The sequence below is a fragment of the Rhipicephalus sanguineus genome, chromosome 11 (genome assembly GCF_013339695.2).
Source record: "Rhipicephalus sanguineus isolate Rsan-2018 chromosome 11, BIME_Rsan_1.4, whole genome shotgun sequence".
In the NCBI taxonomy this organism is placed as follows: Eukaryota; Metazoa; Arthropoda; class Arachnida; order Ixodida; family Ixodidae; genus Rhipicephalus; species Rhipicephalus sanguineus.
In genome coordinates, this window is record NC_051186.1 from 85,821,180 (window position 1) to 85,837,558 (window position 16,379).

Consider the following 16,379-nt stretch of genomic DNA (forward strand, 5'->3'; position numbering starts at 1 on the left):
ATGAAGCGCGTGCATCGCGTCGACGCGCCTCTGTATCGTGGAACTATGCGAACTTTTCTAGATACCGTCGAAATGTCTTGTCCTCAGAAAAATAACTCCCTTTGTATTGCAATGATATCTCAGAACCTAGTTTTTTTCTCCCCCCCCCCCGAACGAACAAGAACAATAGGAACAATGCCCTGCACGAACTGTGAGTAGGTCATTTGCATTCTATGCAGATTGGACGTTTTATCTGGCCTATACTTGTATCCAGCGTTTAGGCGTACTGTATATCTGTAGATTAGCAATGTGACCCGAAAGCCTGCTGTCTGAAAGCTGATAACTTGCGTTTGATTTTATTCATATTATTCATGTTGTTGCGTTGGCGCAAGCAGGGCTTGTCTTTTTTATTTGTATATCGCATACACATAGAAATCTAGGTCTGCGCTACAGCACTGTTGGCAACGCGAAGATTCTAAATTATTTGCTCAAGCAGCAATAAAGAGGGAAAAGGCAGTAGTCATGGGATGATTGAAGCTTGCGATGAAAAAAACAGCTCCACTAACGTGAAACCTGTGGAGGGGCGAAGCATGCAGTGTGCGCCGGTGTTTTCCACAGCAAACCCACTGCTAATGGGCTATGAGAGACAGAATAAATACTAGATACAGAGACCCGCAGTCCGCTTTTAGTTAACGTGCACGCTACGAATCTTTATTGCTCAACTACGCACAGGAGAAATCTCCCAGCGGCACTACATTGCAGGTCAAGATCCACTGCCTATATATGCGGGGTGGCCGGTGAACGGTTGTGCAGCGCGAGCAGTCAGTTTTTTCAAGCAACTCGCTAGCAGACGCTGCCTCCGTCGGCGTTGTCTCTCGCAGGCGAGGGCGCGTTCTCGTTCCTTGAGAGCTGGTAGTTCAGCGTTCATCGCAGAAAGAGCGTTTCCATATAGTCAACGCGCGCCGTTCGCTCTCTCTCGCCACACGGCGAGCGCTGAGGCGGTGGCGCCCTCTTTTGCGCTCGAGCAAATGGACAGGCCACGACGATGCAAGCAAGCAAATGGGTCACGACGATGCACCGCCGACAAGCCGAGACCCTAAGGTGCTTCGTCCCTAAAATCTCTCTGGCTGAGCTGCACTCGATAGCCATATATAGAAGGAGATATCGTTGGTATGATTGGCTCGTGAATTGTATGTACGTATACATTGTAGCGGATACAAAAATGCTACGGAATATAATTACAGTGTATATAGGTACAGTGCTGAAGCCATGAAACACAATTTAGGGCTCAGGAACGAAGTTCCTTTCCACGTACTTCAGTTTGTGTCACATTGGCGTAATACTGGTCCGTACACTTACACCATAGTCAGAATCCCATTTATGTGGCCAGATTCGTTCGAAACGACGTGGTTGTCTCGAGATACCAGTTTTACTTCAAGTTTGAGCGTCACTTTTGATTCTGTGAGTGTTGTACAAGTACACACAATATGACCAATCTACGTATGAGAATAGACCAACGTTCATACAATCGTCTTGTGTAGTGTCCTGGTGGACGCAAGGCTGGTGGGCGTGCCTGGCTAGCAGTCACATAGACTGGCTTCACTGGATTGCCGTCGTCCACTCCGATATGTCAATATACAAGCATCCTATGGCCGATGACGTATTTTTAAAACCGCGGAGAGGCATTCGATTTGTGCCGATGGGCATACACCCTTTTCACTGATCTTGTTCATGTGACGGTAGTCGGTGCAGAAACGCCATGCATTGTCCTTCTTTTGCGAGGAGAAATTGGAAGGTCCATGGGCCCTGAGAGGGCTCAGTGGTATGTCTCCGTTAAAAACGTGTAGTCTGTCTCTCTTATTTGTGCGTGACGTTCAGTCGCGGACACTCATTAAGATCGTTGATTGGTTGGGCTGGCATCACCGAGGTTGCAATGGCATAGCCAGGGGGATGGGGGTTTAGACCAAGCTTGCCCTCCCTGATAGGGGAGCTAACGCACCGGTCGTCACCGTCGCGCGTAAGCCCCATGGGGGAGGGGATCTCGGAGGGAGGGCTGTGTGACTCTGGCAGCAACTGCGTACTTTACTTTGATCGGCCGGGAGCGGTCGCGCGCGCCCTGTCTTGACAGGGATCAGCAGGCAGTCCATGCCTTTGTACGAGCCTCGTTCTCACCACTGTCTGCCTTGAAGCGATAAACAGCACGAAGGTCGCTTCGCTCGCTGCAGCGGCCGCGTTACCTCACACCAGCGCTTTGTTGTTTTACGCAAGGTCGGTAAAGGAGTTAGCTGCTGCCTTCGTAGAACGTTCCATTTTGTTGTCATCACATTCACTGGCTCGCCCTTTTGTGGAGTAATCGTGGAGTATTTCTGCTGCTGAACAATAATCGGTCAACTGGATTTCTCGCGTTTCCAATGTTGAAAACTCGGCTATCGCCACTCTCCCATCTAGAACGCTGTGATACGATGATAACGCGCACGCCGTTCGCGACCGAAAAGTGCCGGGACCGCGACAGGGACCGCGCTGATGACGCAAGGAAATCACGCGAGATAAATGACGATTATAGTTGCGTAGCACAAATACTCCCCAAATACTCGATTTCTTTCTTCGGGCGAATTTTTCTGAGCAATAGCTTCGCCTCATTTTCTATTACCAGCGGAGCAGTTTAAGATAGTGGCTAATCCCTTCGCAGAGTAACGCAGCTCCTAGCGGGCATGTGCCACCGAAATTGGGCAAACCCCACTACTCACGTTCGGTCCGCTAAACGTTATGAATTTGAAGCAGCTTCGCTAGCTCAACGTCACGAAGAATGGTTAAACGGTGCATATGGTGTCAAACTTATACTGCAGAGCAAGATCAAGCAATGAAATAACTATGTGATGCCACCAGCTCCGCTCTTTAACCAGTCTTCGCGACGTTAAGTCAGTGAAGCTGCTTCAAATATTTCAAGGGCGGAACACTTTAGGGGCCCGGGCTGTCGCATGTGGTCTTCTCACGTATATAGCTTGGCGTAACGCTGGCAAAACCACGTCTAGCATAGCCAGCTGTAGCATATTGAGCGCTCGCTCGCGCCAAGGAGAAGCCTTCTTCCTCTTGTTTTTCGAGCGCCTCGATGATGATATCAACCACAGCCACGGCCGATGGATGAAAAAAATTGGCCGCGTATCTGCCTGCTTCGCTCCAAATGTCATCTAAAGACGATAGAAGAGGAGTTGCGTGAGATATGGAGGCCATCTGGCAATACGTCGGGAAACATGACTGTTGTGTTGCGGGCTGGTAGTCCCGGCGCAGTAGCAGGCGAAGACCGGCGGTGACCAACGCGACCGGTGGGGATGCCAGCCAGCCCGAACACGCGGTTTGGCGCGAAGCGCCGAAGCAGAAGAAACGTCCGCACTCAACGAGTACTCTCCACACACTCTTTTATTTACACGTCGCCTGGATAAAGCAGGAATGCCAGAGCGGCGCCCTATGGCATTCGTACAGTGCAATACTGAAACGAAACCAAAACACAACAAGCTCGTGCAGAGGGCACGGAGGAAGTAAAGTTTCAGCGCAGTCGCATTTTCAGCGCAGCTTAAGAAACTAGGGTCTCTAGAATTACGTATCTATGTATTTTCTATTAAAGGAACACACCACCTAATACTTACCTAGCGATGTTGCGCCTCAGAAATGCGTAATGTTTGCTTTTTGATCAACAATGCACACAAGTATGAACCTAGTCAGCCGTTCAAAATGGCTGGCCCTTGGGCAAGTGGTTCAACTTTGGCCGGGTGGCTGAATCGAGTGACGTGCCGACAAACAGAAAGACAGACCAAAATTTCTGCGTTTAAGTTCCCCAAGAAAGACTATCGTCTTTAAAAGCGCACGGTACGGCCTGCCGCGTCGGGAGGCTTTCTATTCGCCGCGAGATCGACCTATAGGAGGCAGCACCGTCGCCACGTTAGTGTGGAGAGGCGGTCGGCGGCGCGTATACAAATGCACACAGCGGCGCTTTGTTGTGAGCTGTTTGAGCCGATTGTCGGCGAATGAAATGCGTTGATTGCAGCTTACTGGTAATATATACGCTCTTCATTGTTGAATTGATGCACGAAGATCATCCAACGTTACTATTACTAGTAAGAGAAGCGCAATCTGCCGATGAAAGGTATGCTCGCCCTGGGCGACAATCAGCGCTTACGCACTGTACGACGTTTTTTGTTGTTTTCTCTGTACGTGTTTACCTTGTGTTCTGTGTACTACGCACTGCTGTAGCACGCCTGAACTACTTAAATGTTTACTTCTTCTTCATTTGTATACCGGCCCATATTCCTGTGCAATGAGTTCAATAGCACTGTTCGCGCGAATACGCATGCGCATGTAAGAGTGTTTAGCACATAGTTTTTATCGATTGATTACGTGCACGACAGTGATGCAACAAAGGTCCGGTTATTTTATGGAATAAGGGTCTTTTTTCTCGAACTAATCATGTCCGCTGCCTTCCATCAATTTATAACAACTCCACACAAACGCTAAAGATAATGTAAAAAAAGGATGAGGTTTTGCGTGACATTATACGACAAAAATGTAAGGCACGCCGTCGGGATTAATTTTAAACATCTGGGTTCTTCAAAGCGTACCTAAATCTAAGCACACGGGTGTTTCTGCATAAATTTCGCCCAAAGTTAAAATTGCGCGCGGGAACTCCGTTTTATCACTGCCGTGTCATTCCATTGTCTTTTTTTTTTTTTAGGGGACAGTTTGAGTACCGAAGTGTCAGACTTCACTTGATATAAATATTTCGCTGTAGTGGAACCACGACTGTACAATAAAAGGACATCTTAAGCACAACTAAAGCCGTTATACGCCTAACAACAACAACAACAACGCGAAAGTGCATGAGCCTCGCTTTTGCTTACCACCGAGTCGCTAAAACGCGGCATTCACACACTATTTAATGCTCCTTATGCTTGGGACTATGCCAAGCGCACTTTACGACGTGCTTGAACCAGAAAGCGGCACCAACACTGAAATGATTCTGGCGAACGAAGGGTACGACACCAATACACAGCCCTCTCGGAAGTCGCACTCACTGATCTTATTACAATGCGCATGCAGCTGAGCAAGCCCATTTGCTTCTGTACATCATGTTAGGTATACGTATGAGCAGTTAAACCCGCGCTAACATAACATAACAAACCGCCCTTTGAGAACGTGCAGGACGTACGCGCACATGCAAACACGACGTGGCTAGCAGACGACGCAGGGAGCAATCCACACTAAGCGCGCTTCAGCCAGTAGCCGCCAGGCGGCGACTGTGCTCGATATCGCGGCCAATATGGGAGAACGCATGTTGGCCGTAGTGGCCGTTGCGGCAGCTGTGGCGCGACGGAGCGGAAACGGGGAGGCAGGTGCCGGCGGTAAAGTGAGCTAGAAGAGGGTAGTGGGCTTGCTGGGGTCCCCTGCTTGACGCCGGGTATGTCACATGTGTGGTGGCGCCACCAGCGACTTAAATGTAGGGCACTGCCTGACGGAGGTGTTTGTGCGCAACTGATGTCATGCTTTTTTGTGCGCTGTTATCATATGCACTGGACGGAAATGCACGCGAATTTCGGAAGTGTAAAGGGTGATGCTGATGTCGCTGAGACAATAAAAAATAAAGAATACTAGCGCGCTAGGTGCGTTGGCCTACATGCGCGCGTAAGGCATGGTAACCATCTAGAACACTGTAGCATGGTGTATGCACCTCTGCTGTTAGCAATTTATCTGATGTTAAATGAAACACACCGAAGACCGTCAGTACTCGTGTGAGTAAAGCTGCAGAAAACATTCTTTTCTGAAACTCTGTCGCCGTAACTCGCGCGAACGCGCATGCAGAACTCGATGCATGCAAGGGATGCTGCGCAAATTTGAGATGCATATAAATCGTTCTTACGAGTGATAAGCAGCGATGGCGAACTTTTCAAAGCCTACGCGTTTTGCGGCTATCAATTGTAAACTGGATTCTTTGCATTTCTCGGGCACTATTTTCGTCAAGCACGCCTTTTACGAGCGTGTGAAAATTACTGTCGATGACGCACACTCGGGAGTTTACCACGAGCTCTTAATGTTATACATTTCACAGCATTTAAATACTTGGAGCTGCTCATTCTTTCTGCAGAAATCCAGTATCTTGGCTCTGTAATTTGGCTATTTCTGCACTGAATATTCCTATGCAAAGATTGTAAAAATCCACAGATAAGAAAAACAGGAAGCCACTCTCCTCAAGTACTGGGCACAAGTACATGAACATTATTCATCATATATTGGGCACAGTTGCTTGAACAGTATCACCAATGGTACGAGAACGTACCTTCTTCTCACCTTGAACGCTTCCCGATCGCTTTCTCTTTCGGGTCGGTCTTTCTCGTGGTGTCTTCTTTGTCAAATACGACGCCAAGTTAAGCAGGATTGTACGCACAGCGTCCTCTCGTAGGCAAGGTTTCCCACGCGGTGTGCGTACTTCGTTCCCTTCGATTATATATGTACGTAGTACCAGCACATACTTCGGCTCAAAATGAAGTTGACACACGGCAGATGTGTCGTCCAGTGCTTTGTCCGCTCGATGCAAATTCCTTCCCAGGGATTCCTCAGGGCTGTATCCTTCGGAACGCCTAACAAAGACGACTTCGTGCTTGCCCTTCACGTGGACGTAACCTGTCCGACAGCCTGCCGCAAACAGTGGTTTTGCCGCCGCGGAAGCATTTTAACCTCGTGAGACAGTCACTGCTTGTCAGGCCACATCGCTGTTTGCAGAAGAACCTAGCAGATTGAGGATGCAAAGCGCGAAGAGTTCTTAAAAAAACAAAACTCGCGCACACCGACCGCCACTCCAAACAGCCAGCAACTGCCCCAGCGCCAACGCTCACTACATTTGATGCGACGGTGGCGTCGCGCCGCGGAGACGCGCCGAAGCACGTTTTTGTGACATTGGTGGCGTCACCGCAATGCATAGCGCCGGCCGGCGAGTGAGCCCACTACCCCATTCTAGCTCACTTTACCGGCGGCTCCGTCGGAGCAGCTGCCGCAGCAAATTAGTTGGTGGTTGTTACAACAGTGATCCCACTCAGCTGTTCTAACCATTTTCTTTTTTTCAGTTTGATCTATCGCAGTCATCACTAGAGGCCGGATTTTCAGGCACTAAAAAGCTCGTTTTAGGCGCCAAAAATAGGCAGGCAAAACAATGTTTTAGGCTTCCAATATCGTAAATATAGGCGCAATAAATTTTCACATAAATGCAAATAATTTCAAACGAAGACGCGCACGACCTCTATCTACGACAGAAAAACAAAAATGTTATTGCTTAAGATTGCACAAAGGCGCCAACATTTGAACATAGCGTATTTTGTCCCGCACGGTTCGCACTCCCGTGTTCTGCGGAGTGAGTCAAGTGTCCACTGTCGAATCAACACACTCCTGAGTGTCTTTCCGGCATGACTGAGAAGCGCAGAGCAGGAGCAGACAGCCAGATTGTTAAAACGCCAGAAGGGAGGGATTCCTCCTATTGGCCGGGTCGAATTGCGTAGAGCCAATTTCTCCACTAGCAGTGAGCCACTGGCATAGCAAGGCGGGGGGGGGGGGGGGGGGGGGGGAGGGGGGGTTGCAACCCCTCCTCCCCCGAAAATTTTCTGTTTTGCGTCCCCCCCCCCCCTCCGAAAAAGATTTCTGCCTGCGCTACTGCACTGAACACCTTAACAAATAAATTACAAACAAAACAAAGGCTGCGTGCACATCACATTTTTCTTTCTTTTTCTGCTGTTCACTCTCCTTTGCGCTGACGGCTCTTCGCGGTTTCGCATTCGCCAACCGCCCGGGCCATGTCAGCGCGGCGGCGAATGCTCGCGGCGTGTACCGCTTCGCTGCTGCTAGCGGTTGTTGGTTGGTTGAACTAGGCTCGGTTGAAACCCATTGTTCCCAACAGTCAATCTTACGCGGTCACATGAATAACGGTCTCAAACAGCACCCGGGAGCGAAACTTGAGGCTAAATAGCGTTCATATAAGCACTACTTTTGAAAATAGGCATTTATAGGCATTTGTACGCATTTAGGCACGAACGCCAAAAATAGGCATTTATAGGCACTATAAAAACACCATAATAGCCCTTCTTAACCTCTAAATCATGCTCATATATCAAAATGGCGCGATCGGAGCACAAGGAAGAAAATAGGCATTTGCCTAAAATCCGGTCTCTAGTCATGACACATCATGCGTTCAGTTGAGTCGGTTTGCGTAATCTGGTTAAATTGCCACATTTACGTATACGTGTCCACGAGTTCCTGACATCTGTTATTTTTTTTTCAGGACTAACTTTTTGCTTTGTGGCTGAAAGAGTATTCCACAATGCAAGTAGCCACAATATATGGCGCTGAAAGTATGAAAAAGTGGTTATGTTTATGAGCGCATATAATAATAATAATAATAATAATAATAATAATAATAATAGCTGTTGGGGTTTAAAGTCCCAAAACCACGGTTTGATTATGAGAGATGCCGTTGTGGAGGGCTCCGAAAATTTTGACCATATGGTGTTCTTTACGTTGCACCTAAATCTAAGTACATGGGCCTCAAGAATTTTCGCCTCCATCATAATATGAGCCTGTAATGAATCATTTGCTATTTTGACGTATTTCGATTTCTCTAACATTTATTCGGCACCATTGAGTGTTCTCAGCTGGAAATGCTTAACAATTATATATTTTAAACATCTGACAATACTCGTTCATATTCCTTATACACACAAAATGTATGGAAGAACATAATTTGAAACTTTTTCATGATATGTGATAGAGAATACTGTTCCGAAGAGTAATTCAGCTTCGGATGCTTGATATTAGCGGATTCTACAAATATCGTGACGAAATCCTCGTAACCTTGTTGAAAACGCTGCAGAAGTGTATACTCATTAGAAATGGCCTGCAAATTGCTTGACAGTTCTTAGCAGGCCAATGTCAACAAATTGCTATATATATATATACATATATATATATATATATAATATATATATATATTATATATATATATATATATATATATATATATATATATATAATAAGGCCCACTACTGCAGTGACTAATATGTCGAAGAAGGAAGCTCACAATAACAGGCCACTACTCAAATGTTCTTTCACTCAAAAAAAAATAAAACCACTAAATGACGGGGATCAACGCAAGCTACGTATATTCATGCGTGAAATTCGCTTACCCAGTTTTTTTCGGAGACGGACGGATCAAGGGACAAACGGGTTTTCATATACACACACGTAGCACGCAAACCGACGGCACTTGCAGCTGTAGTGCAGTTTGGCACACGTGCTTTCGTCTGGAGCGAACACAGGTGCCTTTGTCGACAATAGATAATAGAAAAAAGATACAGCGGTAGACGGCAGAATCACATGACGGAGGCTGCCAGAACACAAACACGTTGGTATCCGACGAAGATTAGCCAGTGCCTGTACAGCGGTTATCGAAAGACCAAAACGGATGGTCTTATGGTCTGCACAGACTGGAAGTAGACACTGAAGCCAAAGTTGGGCCTCACAAGCTGGAGGCATGTCATAACATCAATAAGAAATAACGTAAAAAAAGTAAGACAGACGAGTATAAGCGAAGCTATTGTGCCATTTCTGACTTGTGTACCATAGCTCTTTCAAAAGCGACCCGCCTCACTTTGTGCCTGTGAGTGGCTCTCAACGCACGTGTTGGCTGCCATGTATATTAGTTTAAAACTTCAAGTGAACCCTTGTCGTCGCCCACCAGCCGCTTTTCTGCACTTTTTTGTTTCCGCATGCTTTGCTGAGGTAAGTTTGAGGGGTTCCGGAAAAGACGTCCCCGGAAAAAATGTCCCTGGAAAAAATGTCCCCATTTGCGTTGTCGGAAAAAACGTCCCCAGACGGGACCATCGAACGTTGCGCCTTCCAGTCGCCAATTCTTCATTTCTCAACGCAAAAAAAAAAAAACAAGGGATATGCGCGAAGATTGCAGTTTACTGAAATAATACAGACGCATAATGACATATCAACTTCAGCCACCCGTCATTAAAGGGACACTAAAGGCAAATAATTTATGTCAGAGTGAAAGCTCAATGTATGACAACTTCTAAAACGGCAATATTATCGACAGCAGTGCCCTACTTGTCGAGAAATTAAGGTAAATGATGAGCGCCACGAGTGGGACATTTTCGAAGTGTTCCCGAAGACGTATGAGAGTCTGCCTACAATAAATCACTAGTAATCAAACTAGCAGCAATAAAAAAGGAACCTTCCGTGCATCAAAAGACGTAATAAAATGCTGTTTGTTCGTTTCCGTTTGATTCATGAAAAAAAGAAAGAACCTCTGTGGCGTTGCCATGGGGAACAATCATGCGGAGGCCTGGGAACAGAAGGCCTGGAACAGAGGCCCAGTCTCGAGTCGGTGCACCCCCAAAGAAGGGAGCAAGTCAGCGGTCATGGCCATGCAGCAGCGTGTTCATAACCTATGTGAGGACTATACTGCCGGGAAGACGAAAGTTGATTTCCTGACGGCTATCGGGCATACGATTTGGTTTTAATTTCACTTGTTTTCGAGCAAAATGTGGTCGAAAATTTGAGAAGTGTCGAATAAAGAATGCAGTGTTTTGTTAAGTGAGTTTGCACAAGATTGGTTTTTCGGTTAATTTTTCACTTGGGGACTTTTTTTCCTAGAGAGCAATGCCAGAGGGGACGTTTATTCCGGGGACGTTTATTCCGGGGACGTATCTTCCGGGGACGTATATTCCGGGGACGTATATTCCGGGGACGTTTTTTCCTACACCCAAGTTTGAGTCTGTGTGCCGTCCCGCAAACGACCACAGACAGCACAACTCCCTTAATGAAAGGGATGCACGTGCTTTTTACGGCAATCAACATCGGTGAACATGGCATTACGGGGCAACGCACGACACCGCAACGAGAGAGCGTCCGGAGGTGGTGGTTGGGGTGATTGTGATGTTGAAGCATGCGGGCTTAGCCTGGCCTACATGGCCGGCGAGTATTCCGCCTGAGCGTCTCCTGAATTATAATTGTTTGTCACCACGTGTTGAACAGCCCAGTGCCTCGCAGGAAGAGCATCAAAATTTGTTGCGCGCTCCCACTCGTTACCGCGGACCGTTCAGGAAAAATGACATCTGCAAGTGTTCAGTGCCTATGACAACCTTTTTGCGAGCAGCGGACCATGGTTGCTCTTTCCACATCAAACTGCGGGTAAATCCAAATGAAATGTTCAATGTCACCGATGTCGCCGCGCAAGGCTTAAAACGGGGAAGCGCATCGCCCACTCTTGAATGACCAAGCCGGTTCTTATGCGGTACGGCAGCATCGCTTGTTCTCGAGAAAGTCCGTCGATTACACACGCTTGTTGTGGAGACTTGTAGATTGCGCTGAAATGGTTGTGTATCACATCTTCGTTGATCTGGTAAGTCTTAGGAGCTCTTACTTTTGGAACAAATGTCCGCGCTTTGCGTGTAAGGGCATCAGCATTTTCATTGCCTTCAATGCCAACGTGGGATGGGATCCACTGAAACTTTACATTAAAGATCTTGCCAATAATGCGTTTAATGAGTGCCAGAGATTACCTTGTATACTTTTCTTGAGGTGGGAAACAACCGTAACCAATGGCAAAGGTGCCGTGGGCTGATAGATGGCAATTAGAAAAAAAAGAAAAAACGATAGAAAAGAGAAAATGGAAAGCGGCTTTTAAAGCTGGTCCAAAAGCCGCTGTTAAGAAAAGTTCTAAAACTGTGAGGCGAGTCAACGGGCTTTATTATATAAATGTGTAAAAAAGAAGAAAAAATGGCGGGGACGAGCCCTGAATTGATAATGAATAAAATACGTTCCCGCATTTTTTGTCCAGATTTTATGATCACTGTTGAATTCACGTTTGAATTCGTTACATTGTCATGAAAACGGCGCGACGGAAGGAGGCGAAAATACTGAAGAACGCAGGAACGCAAGCAGTTGTGTTCGTGTGTTCTTTAGCCTTTTCATCACTCGTTCGGTCTCACCGTTTTCATAATAATGAATCCATAACAGCTCACCAAATTGGCAGTATTGAAGTTAGTCAGTGAAATTTCAAAGTGGCTCGAATCCACTTCTCTGCGATGGTCGCACACATGCTAAGCATTATTTCGTGGCTGTTGCATGCGATACTGTATACAGTATGTGTACTATAAACATGTTTGGAGGAAAAGAAAGAGTTTATCTTAATTTTGTGTTAAATAAACAGTGGAAGCTGCAATTTTTGAGGTCGCTTTTTTCTAAATGAAATGATTAAATCTGAAGCGACTTACTCAGAGCCAAAATAAGAAATTTCGATGCATTAGGAAAGGTGTAGCGCCTCCAGATCGGTTAGTTGTGATTTTTCTCGGATACCAGCAAAATATGCTCACGAGAACTTCTTCTGCGAAAAGCGATAGGTGCGCGAAGTTGCGTCTCAGGCAAGGCAAGACCGAAAACTTCCCAGAGCTGCATGTATGTACAAGCAACATCGGTAAATAACTGATATGTACACGATATATCAATTTTAGGAGAAGATTTCGGGCGTCACACGAAGACGCGCGCGCTAAAGCATAACTGCTGCAAGCGCGCCTCGCATGTGATCCCGCGGGCGGTCGCGGGATCACAATCAGAACGTGCTGGAATGACAGCGCAGATAGTGGACACTTACAGAATACCACCCCTGGGTTCACCGCGCGTGCGCTGCAGTCAGACAGTGACAAGCGTGACGAACACGAAGTAGCCCAGTTGCACGAATCACACTGCACACAACTGCCACAAGTGCAAGCTGGAGACGACCAGCACGATTAGGCGCAGCTCAGTCACGCTGTCACGCTCGTCGGCTAATCGTACCAGCGTACATCAACCCGTTATGTAAAGCCAATTATAGAGGGACACTAAAGAGAAAAGAGGGTTTTCTCGTATTAGCAAATTGTCCTTTCACAATACCAAAGGCACAACTGTTGCCGCGAGAAAGCGCGGGAAAAGCGAGAAAGCGCGGGAAAATAAAATGTAGAGTCACTAGAAAAATTTCAGAGTATCGCATCTGTTTTCCGCGCGCCGCCGCCGACGCGATTGGCTTACTCGCATCACGAGACCTCTCGCCGCCATATCCCTTCCAGGCGCTTTGGGTGCAGGTGCGTTGAATGCAGAGCGCGGCCGGACATTTAGCAGTACCACGGTCCCTAGAAGTACTTCGTCGCTTTTTTAAACGCGTCATGCAGGTGCCAGAGCAGCTCACCAGTAACCGAACGTTGCTGGTGAGCTACTCCGGGAATTTCGTATATTTTTTAATTCCGTGTGGAAAACATTAACGTCAAAGAGCGTCGTACGTGGCTGCATAGTTCGCCGCGGAATGAATTCGCCCCCCTCGAAGAACACTCCTTTCTGCAGTGAACTACACAAAGTGTGCTGGAAAAGATGTCATGCAACAGGATACTTCACCTTTACGGTTCACTATGTTCAGCAATATTGAAAACTACATACTACATACCTTTTTATTTGCTTGGCTGTTTATATCTCGATCTGTTGAACAGATTGTGCATGCATTTCGAGTTATAAGTGTGTCACGCACGAGAGCGAAATCGAAGACTTATTAAAATAACTGTTTCCTGTATACCTTGAAGGCAATTGTCGCGTGATCATTTGCCACTGCGCAAAAGTGAAGCGTTGAACTCTGTCGATAAACTTGATATAAGGCAATGTTATTAAGCGTATTTTATTTTTTTTTTTTTCAAAAAAAAATGTTGCTAATGCTGCATTGCGCCGAGCGCACCCTTACAATACTGTTTAGTGGGTGAGAAATGGTCACAGCAAAAAAGAAAAAAACACGGCTTATCCTCCCACGCATTGAGGGAATCGATTTCATGCGAGCCCTAGCTCGTATACACATACTGTGTTGCAGTAGCATGCGCGTTAAAAATTTTCGGGATGTGCTATTTCTGATCAAAATAACATAAAGCACTGCGCCAAGGAAGTTTTAACAAGAGTGCATTACGGAAAAAAAAAGTTGAAATTAAAAGCAGTGCTGAAACCGAACCCTAGCTGTTTACGCGCTGGCAACGCCAAAAAAAAAAGGAAAATTTTGTCGGAACACAGCAAAATATTTGCAAATGCACTGTAACGTTGGGAATATTAAGGAGACAAAAATAGGAAATGAAACAACTGAGTAGTGACGTCACTCATTTTTGATGGCCTATTTTCTACGTATCTGTTAGGAAATGACAATGTATTCGCAAAATAAAATGCACCTTACCTACCGCACGCCGATTCGCCCGTGCGTTCGGCTGCTGGCGTTCCGAACTGAGACAAATACTTCACGCACAACTTCCACTTACCGTACACACACCACTTCTATTACAGATAACACCCAGCTGAACAGCAAGCATAGTGCGCAAGTAAGGTATGCGTCAGCGATCAGTCGAAGGACGCAATGCTGAATGTTCTCGATGTTCGATAATGTTCTCGAATGCGCTATGAAGTGAATCTGAACACCGACTGCAAAGCTAGCGCAAACAGCCAACGTTCACCAAGTGTCGAAATAAAGGGCATCTCGTACGGTGATTACGCTAATGCAACTATACAGCTCCGGACCTCGCGAACACACCCGGCCGTGAAACGAAAAGAGATCGATGAAGCCACGAAGAGAGTTCGCGAGCACATGGCAACATTCGCCGCACGTTTCATTAGTTACACCGCTTACCGCGCAGTCGATTCATGACTGTCGATGACTCGAAATCACTTCTGATATCCTTTTGAAGGAACACACACACACACACACACACACACACACACACACACACACACACACACACACACACACACACACACACACACACACACACACACACACACACACACACACACACACACACACACACACACACACACACACACACACACACACACACACACACACACACACACACACACACACACACACACACACATATTGCAGTTACGCCGAGCGTAACACGGCATCGAGGCGAAAAGATCGGTCACTTCTCAACACACGCTACCAACGCGCCGGACGGTCCGGAAGGGATATGGCCGCCGCCGCCCAATGTTGCCCGCGTGCAGCCTACCTTTGCGGTACTCTGAAATTTTCCAGTGACTCTAATAAAATGCAGCTGGCGACGCCACCTTGTAGCTCCCGCACAAACTCGCTGTGACGTCATAAATAATAACGAATGGTGTCTACTAGGTCCTATATAGTTCTTCATCGGTAAAAATGGGTTACACTGCGTTATAAGGGATCCGGAGACTTCACATAGGAAGCTTCAGGAAATTTTGATTAGCCAGTGGGGTCCAAATAAGAGAAAAAATAACATTGAAATCCATGACGTCATACTGACCTTCTGGTGCAGACATTTAGGCGCGAAATTTAGAAACAATACCTTGACCATCGTTTTTCTTAATGAATAAACCTATGATGATGAAATTAACGAGAGTGAAATTTTCAAATAATAAGCTTTTTGTCTAAATTTATTCATTTTTTTGATTTAGTGATCTTTTAACATGCATCGCGATCGCTTACGTATGTGTGCTTTTCTAATTGTTTACCGCATTTTAGTTTTGCTTTGAAAAATGTTATATTTATAGTCTTCGCTAATATCGATTATTATGGATTTGTTTTTCTGTTCACTTATGCGATATATTTCAATTGTTTGCATCAGCGTTAAATTTACATGTTACCGTTATTGTTTGTTATAATAACTATGGTTTACGTCCTAACACCACGAAATGATTATGAGGGACACCGTAGTGGAGGGCTCCAGAAATTTCCACCTCATGGGGTTCTTCAACGTGCACCTAAATCTAAGTACACAGACCTCTTACATTTCGCCTTCATTGCAATATGGCCGCAGCGGCGGGGATTCGATCCCTCGAGCTTCGGGTCAGATGTCGAGCACCGCCACTAGACCACAGCGGCGGGTAAGGGGACATCTTTTTTTATTTATATAGAATGTAGGCTACGTTAGAGCCGGCTATCCCATCAACATGGTAGTAGTACTGAATAAACACACAAAAACAAAAAAAACTACAACGAATAAAGGAATTACAAAATCGAAAAATAATGAGCACTATGTACACATACAATATGTGGCGTATAAAGAACAATCAGGGTCTAAGGGCATAGTCCACTACATTCAGGGTGGCGACACCGCGGATAGAGTCCGGACAGATAGTTTTCTGTACACTTACATATATAGGGACTATATGTTCATGAATAACATAAAGAAACGAAAGGGTGCATTGACAACTATAAACTTTGTATATACAAAAAAAAATCGGCAGATCCCACGCAGTGTGGGAATCGAGGTAATGCGAAGCAGCCAGCAAAGAGCTGCATACATCGTCTTGTTTGTCATCGAGGCTTA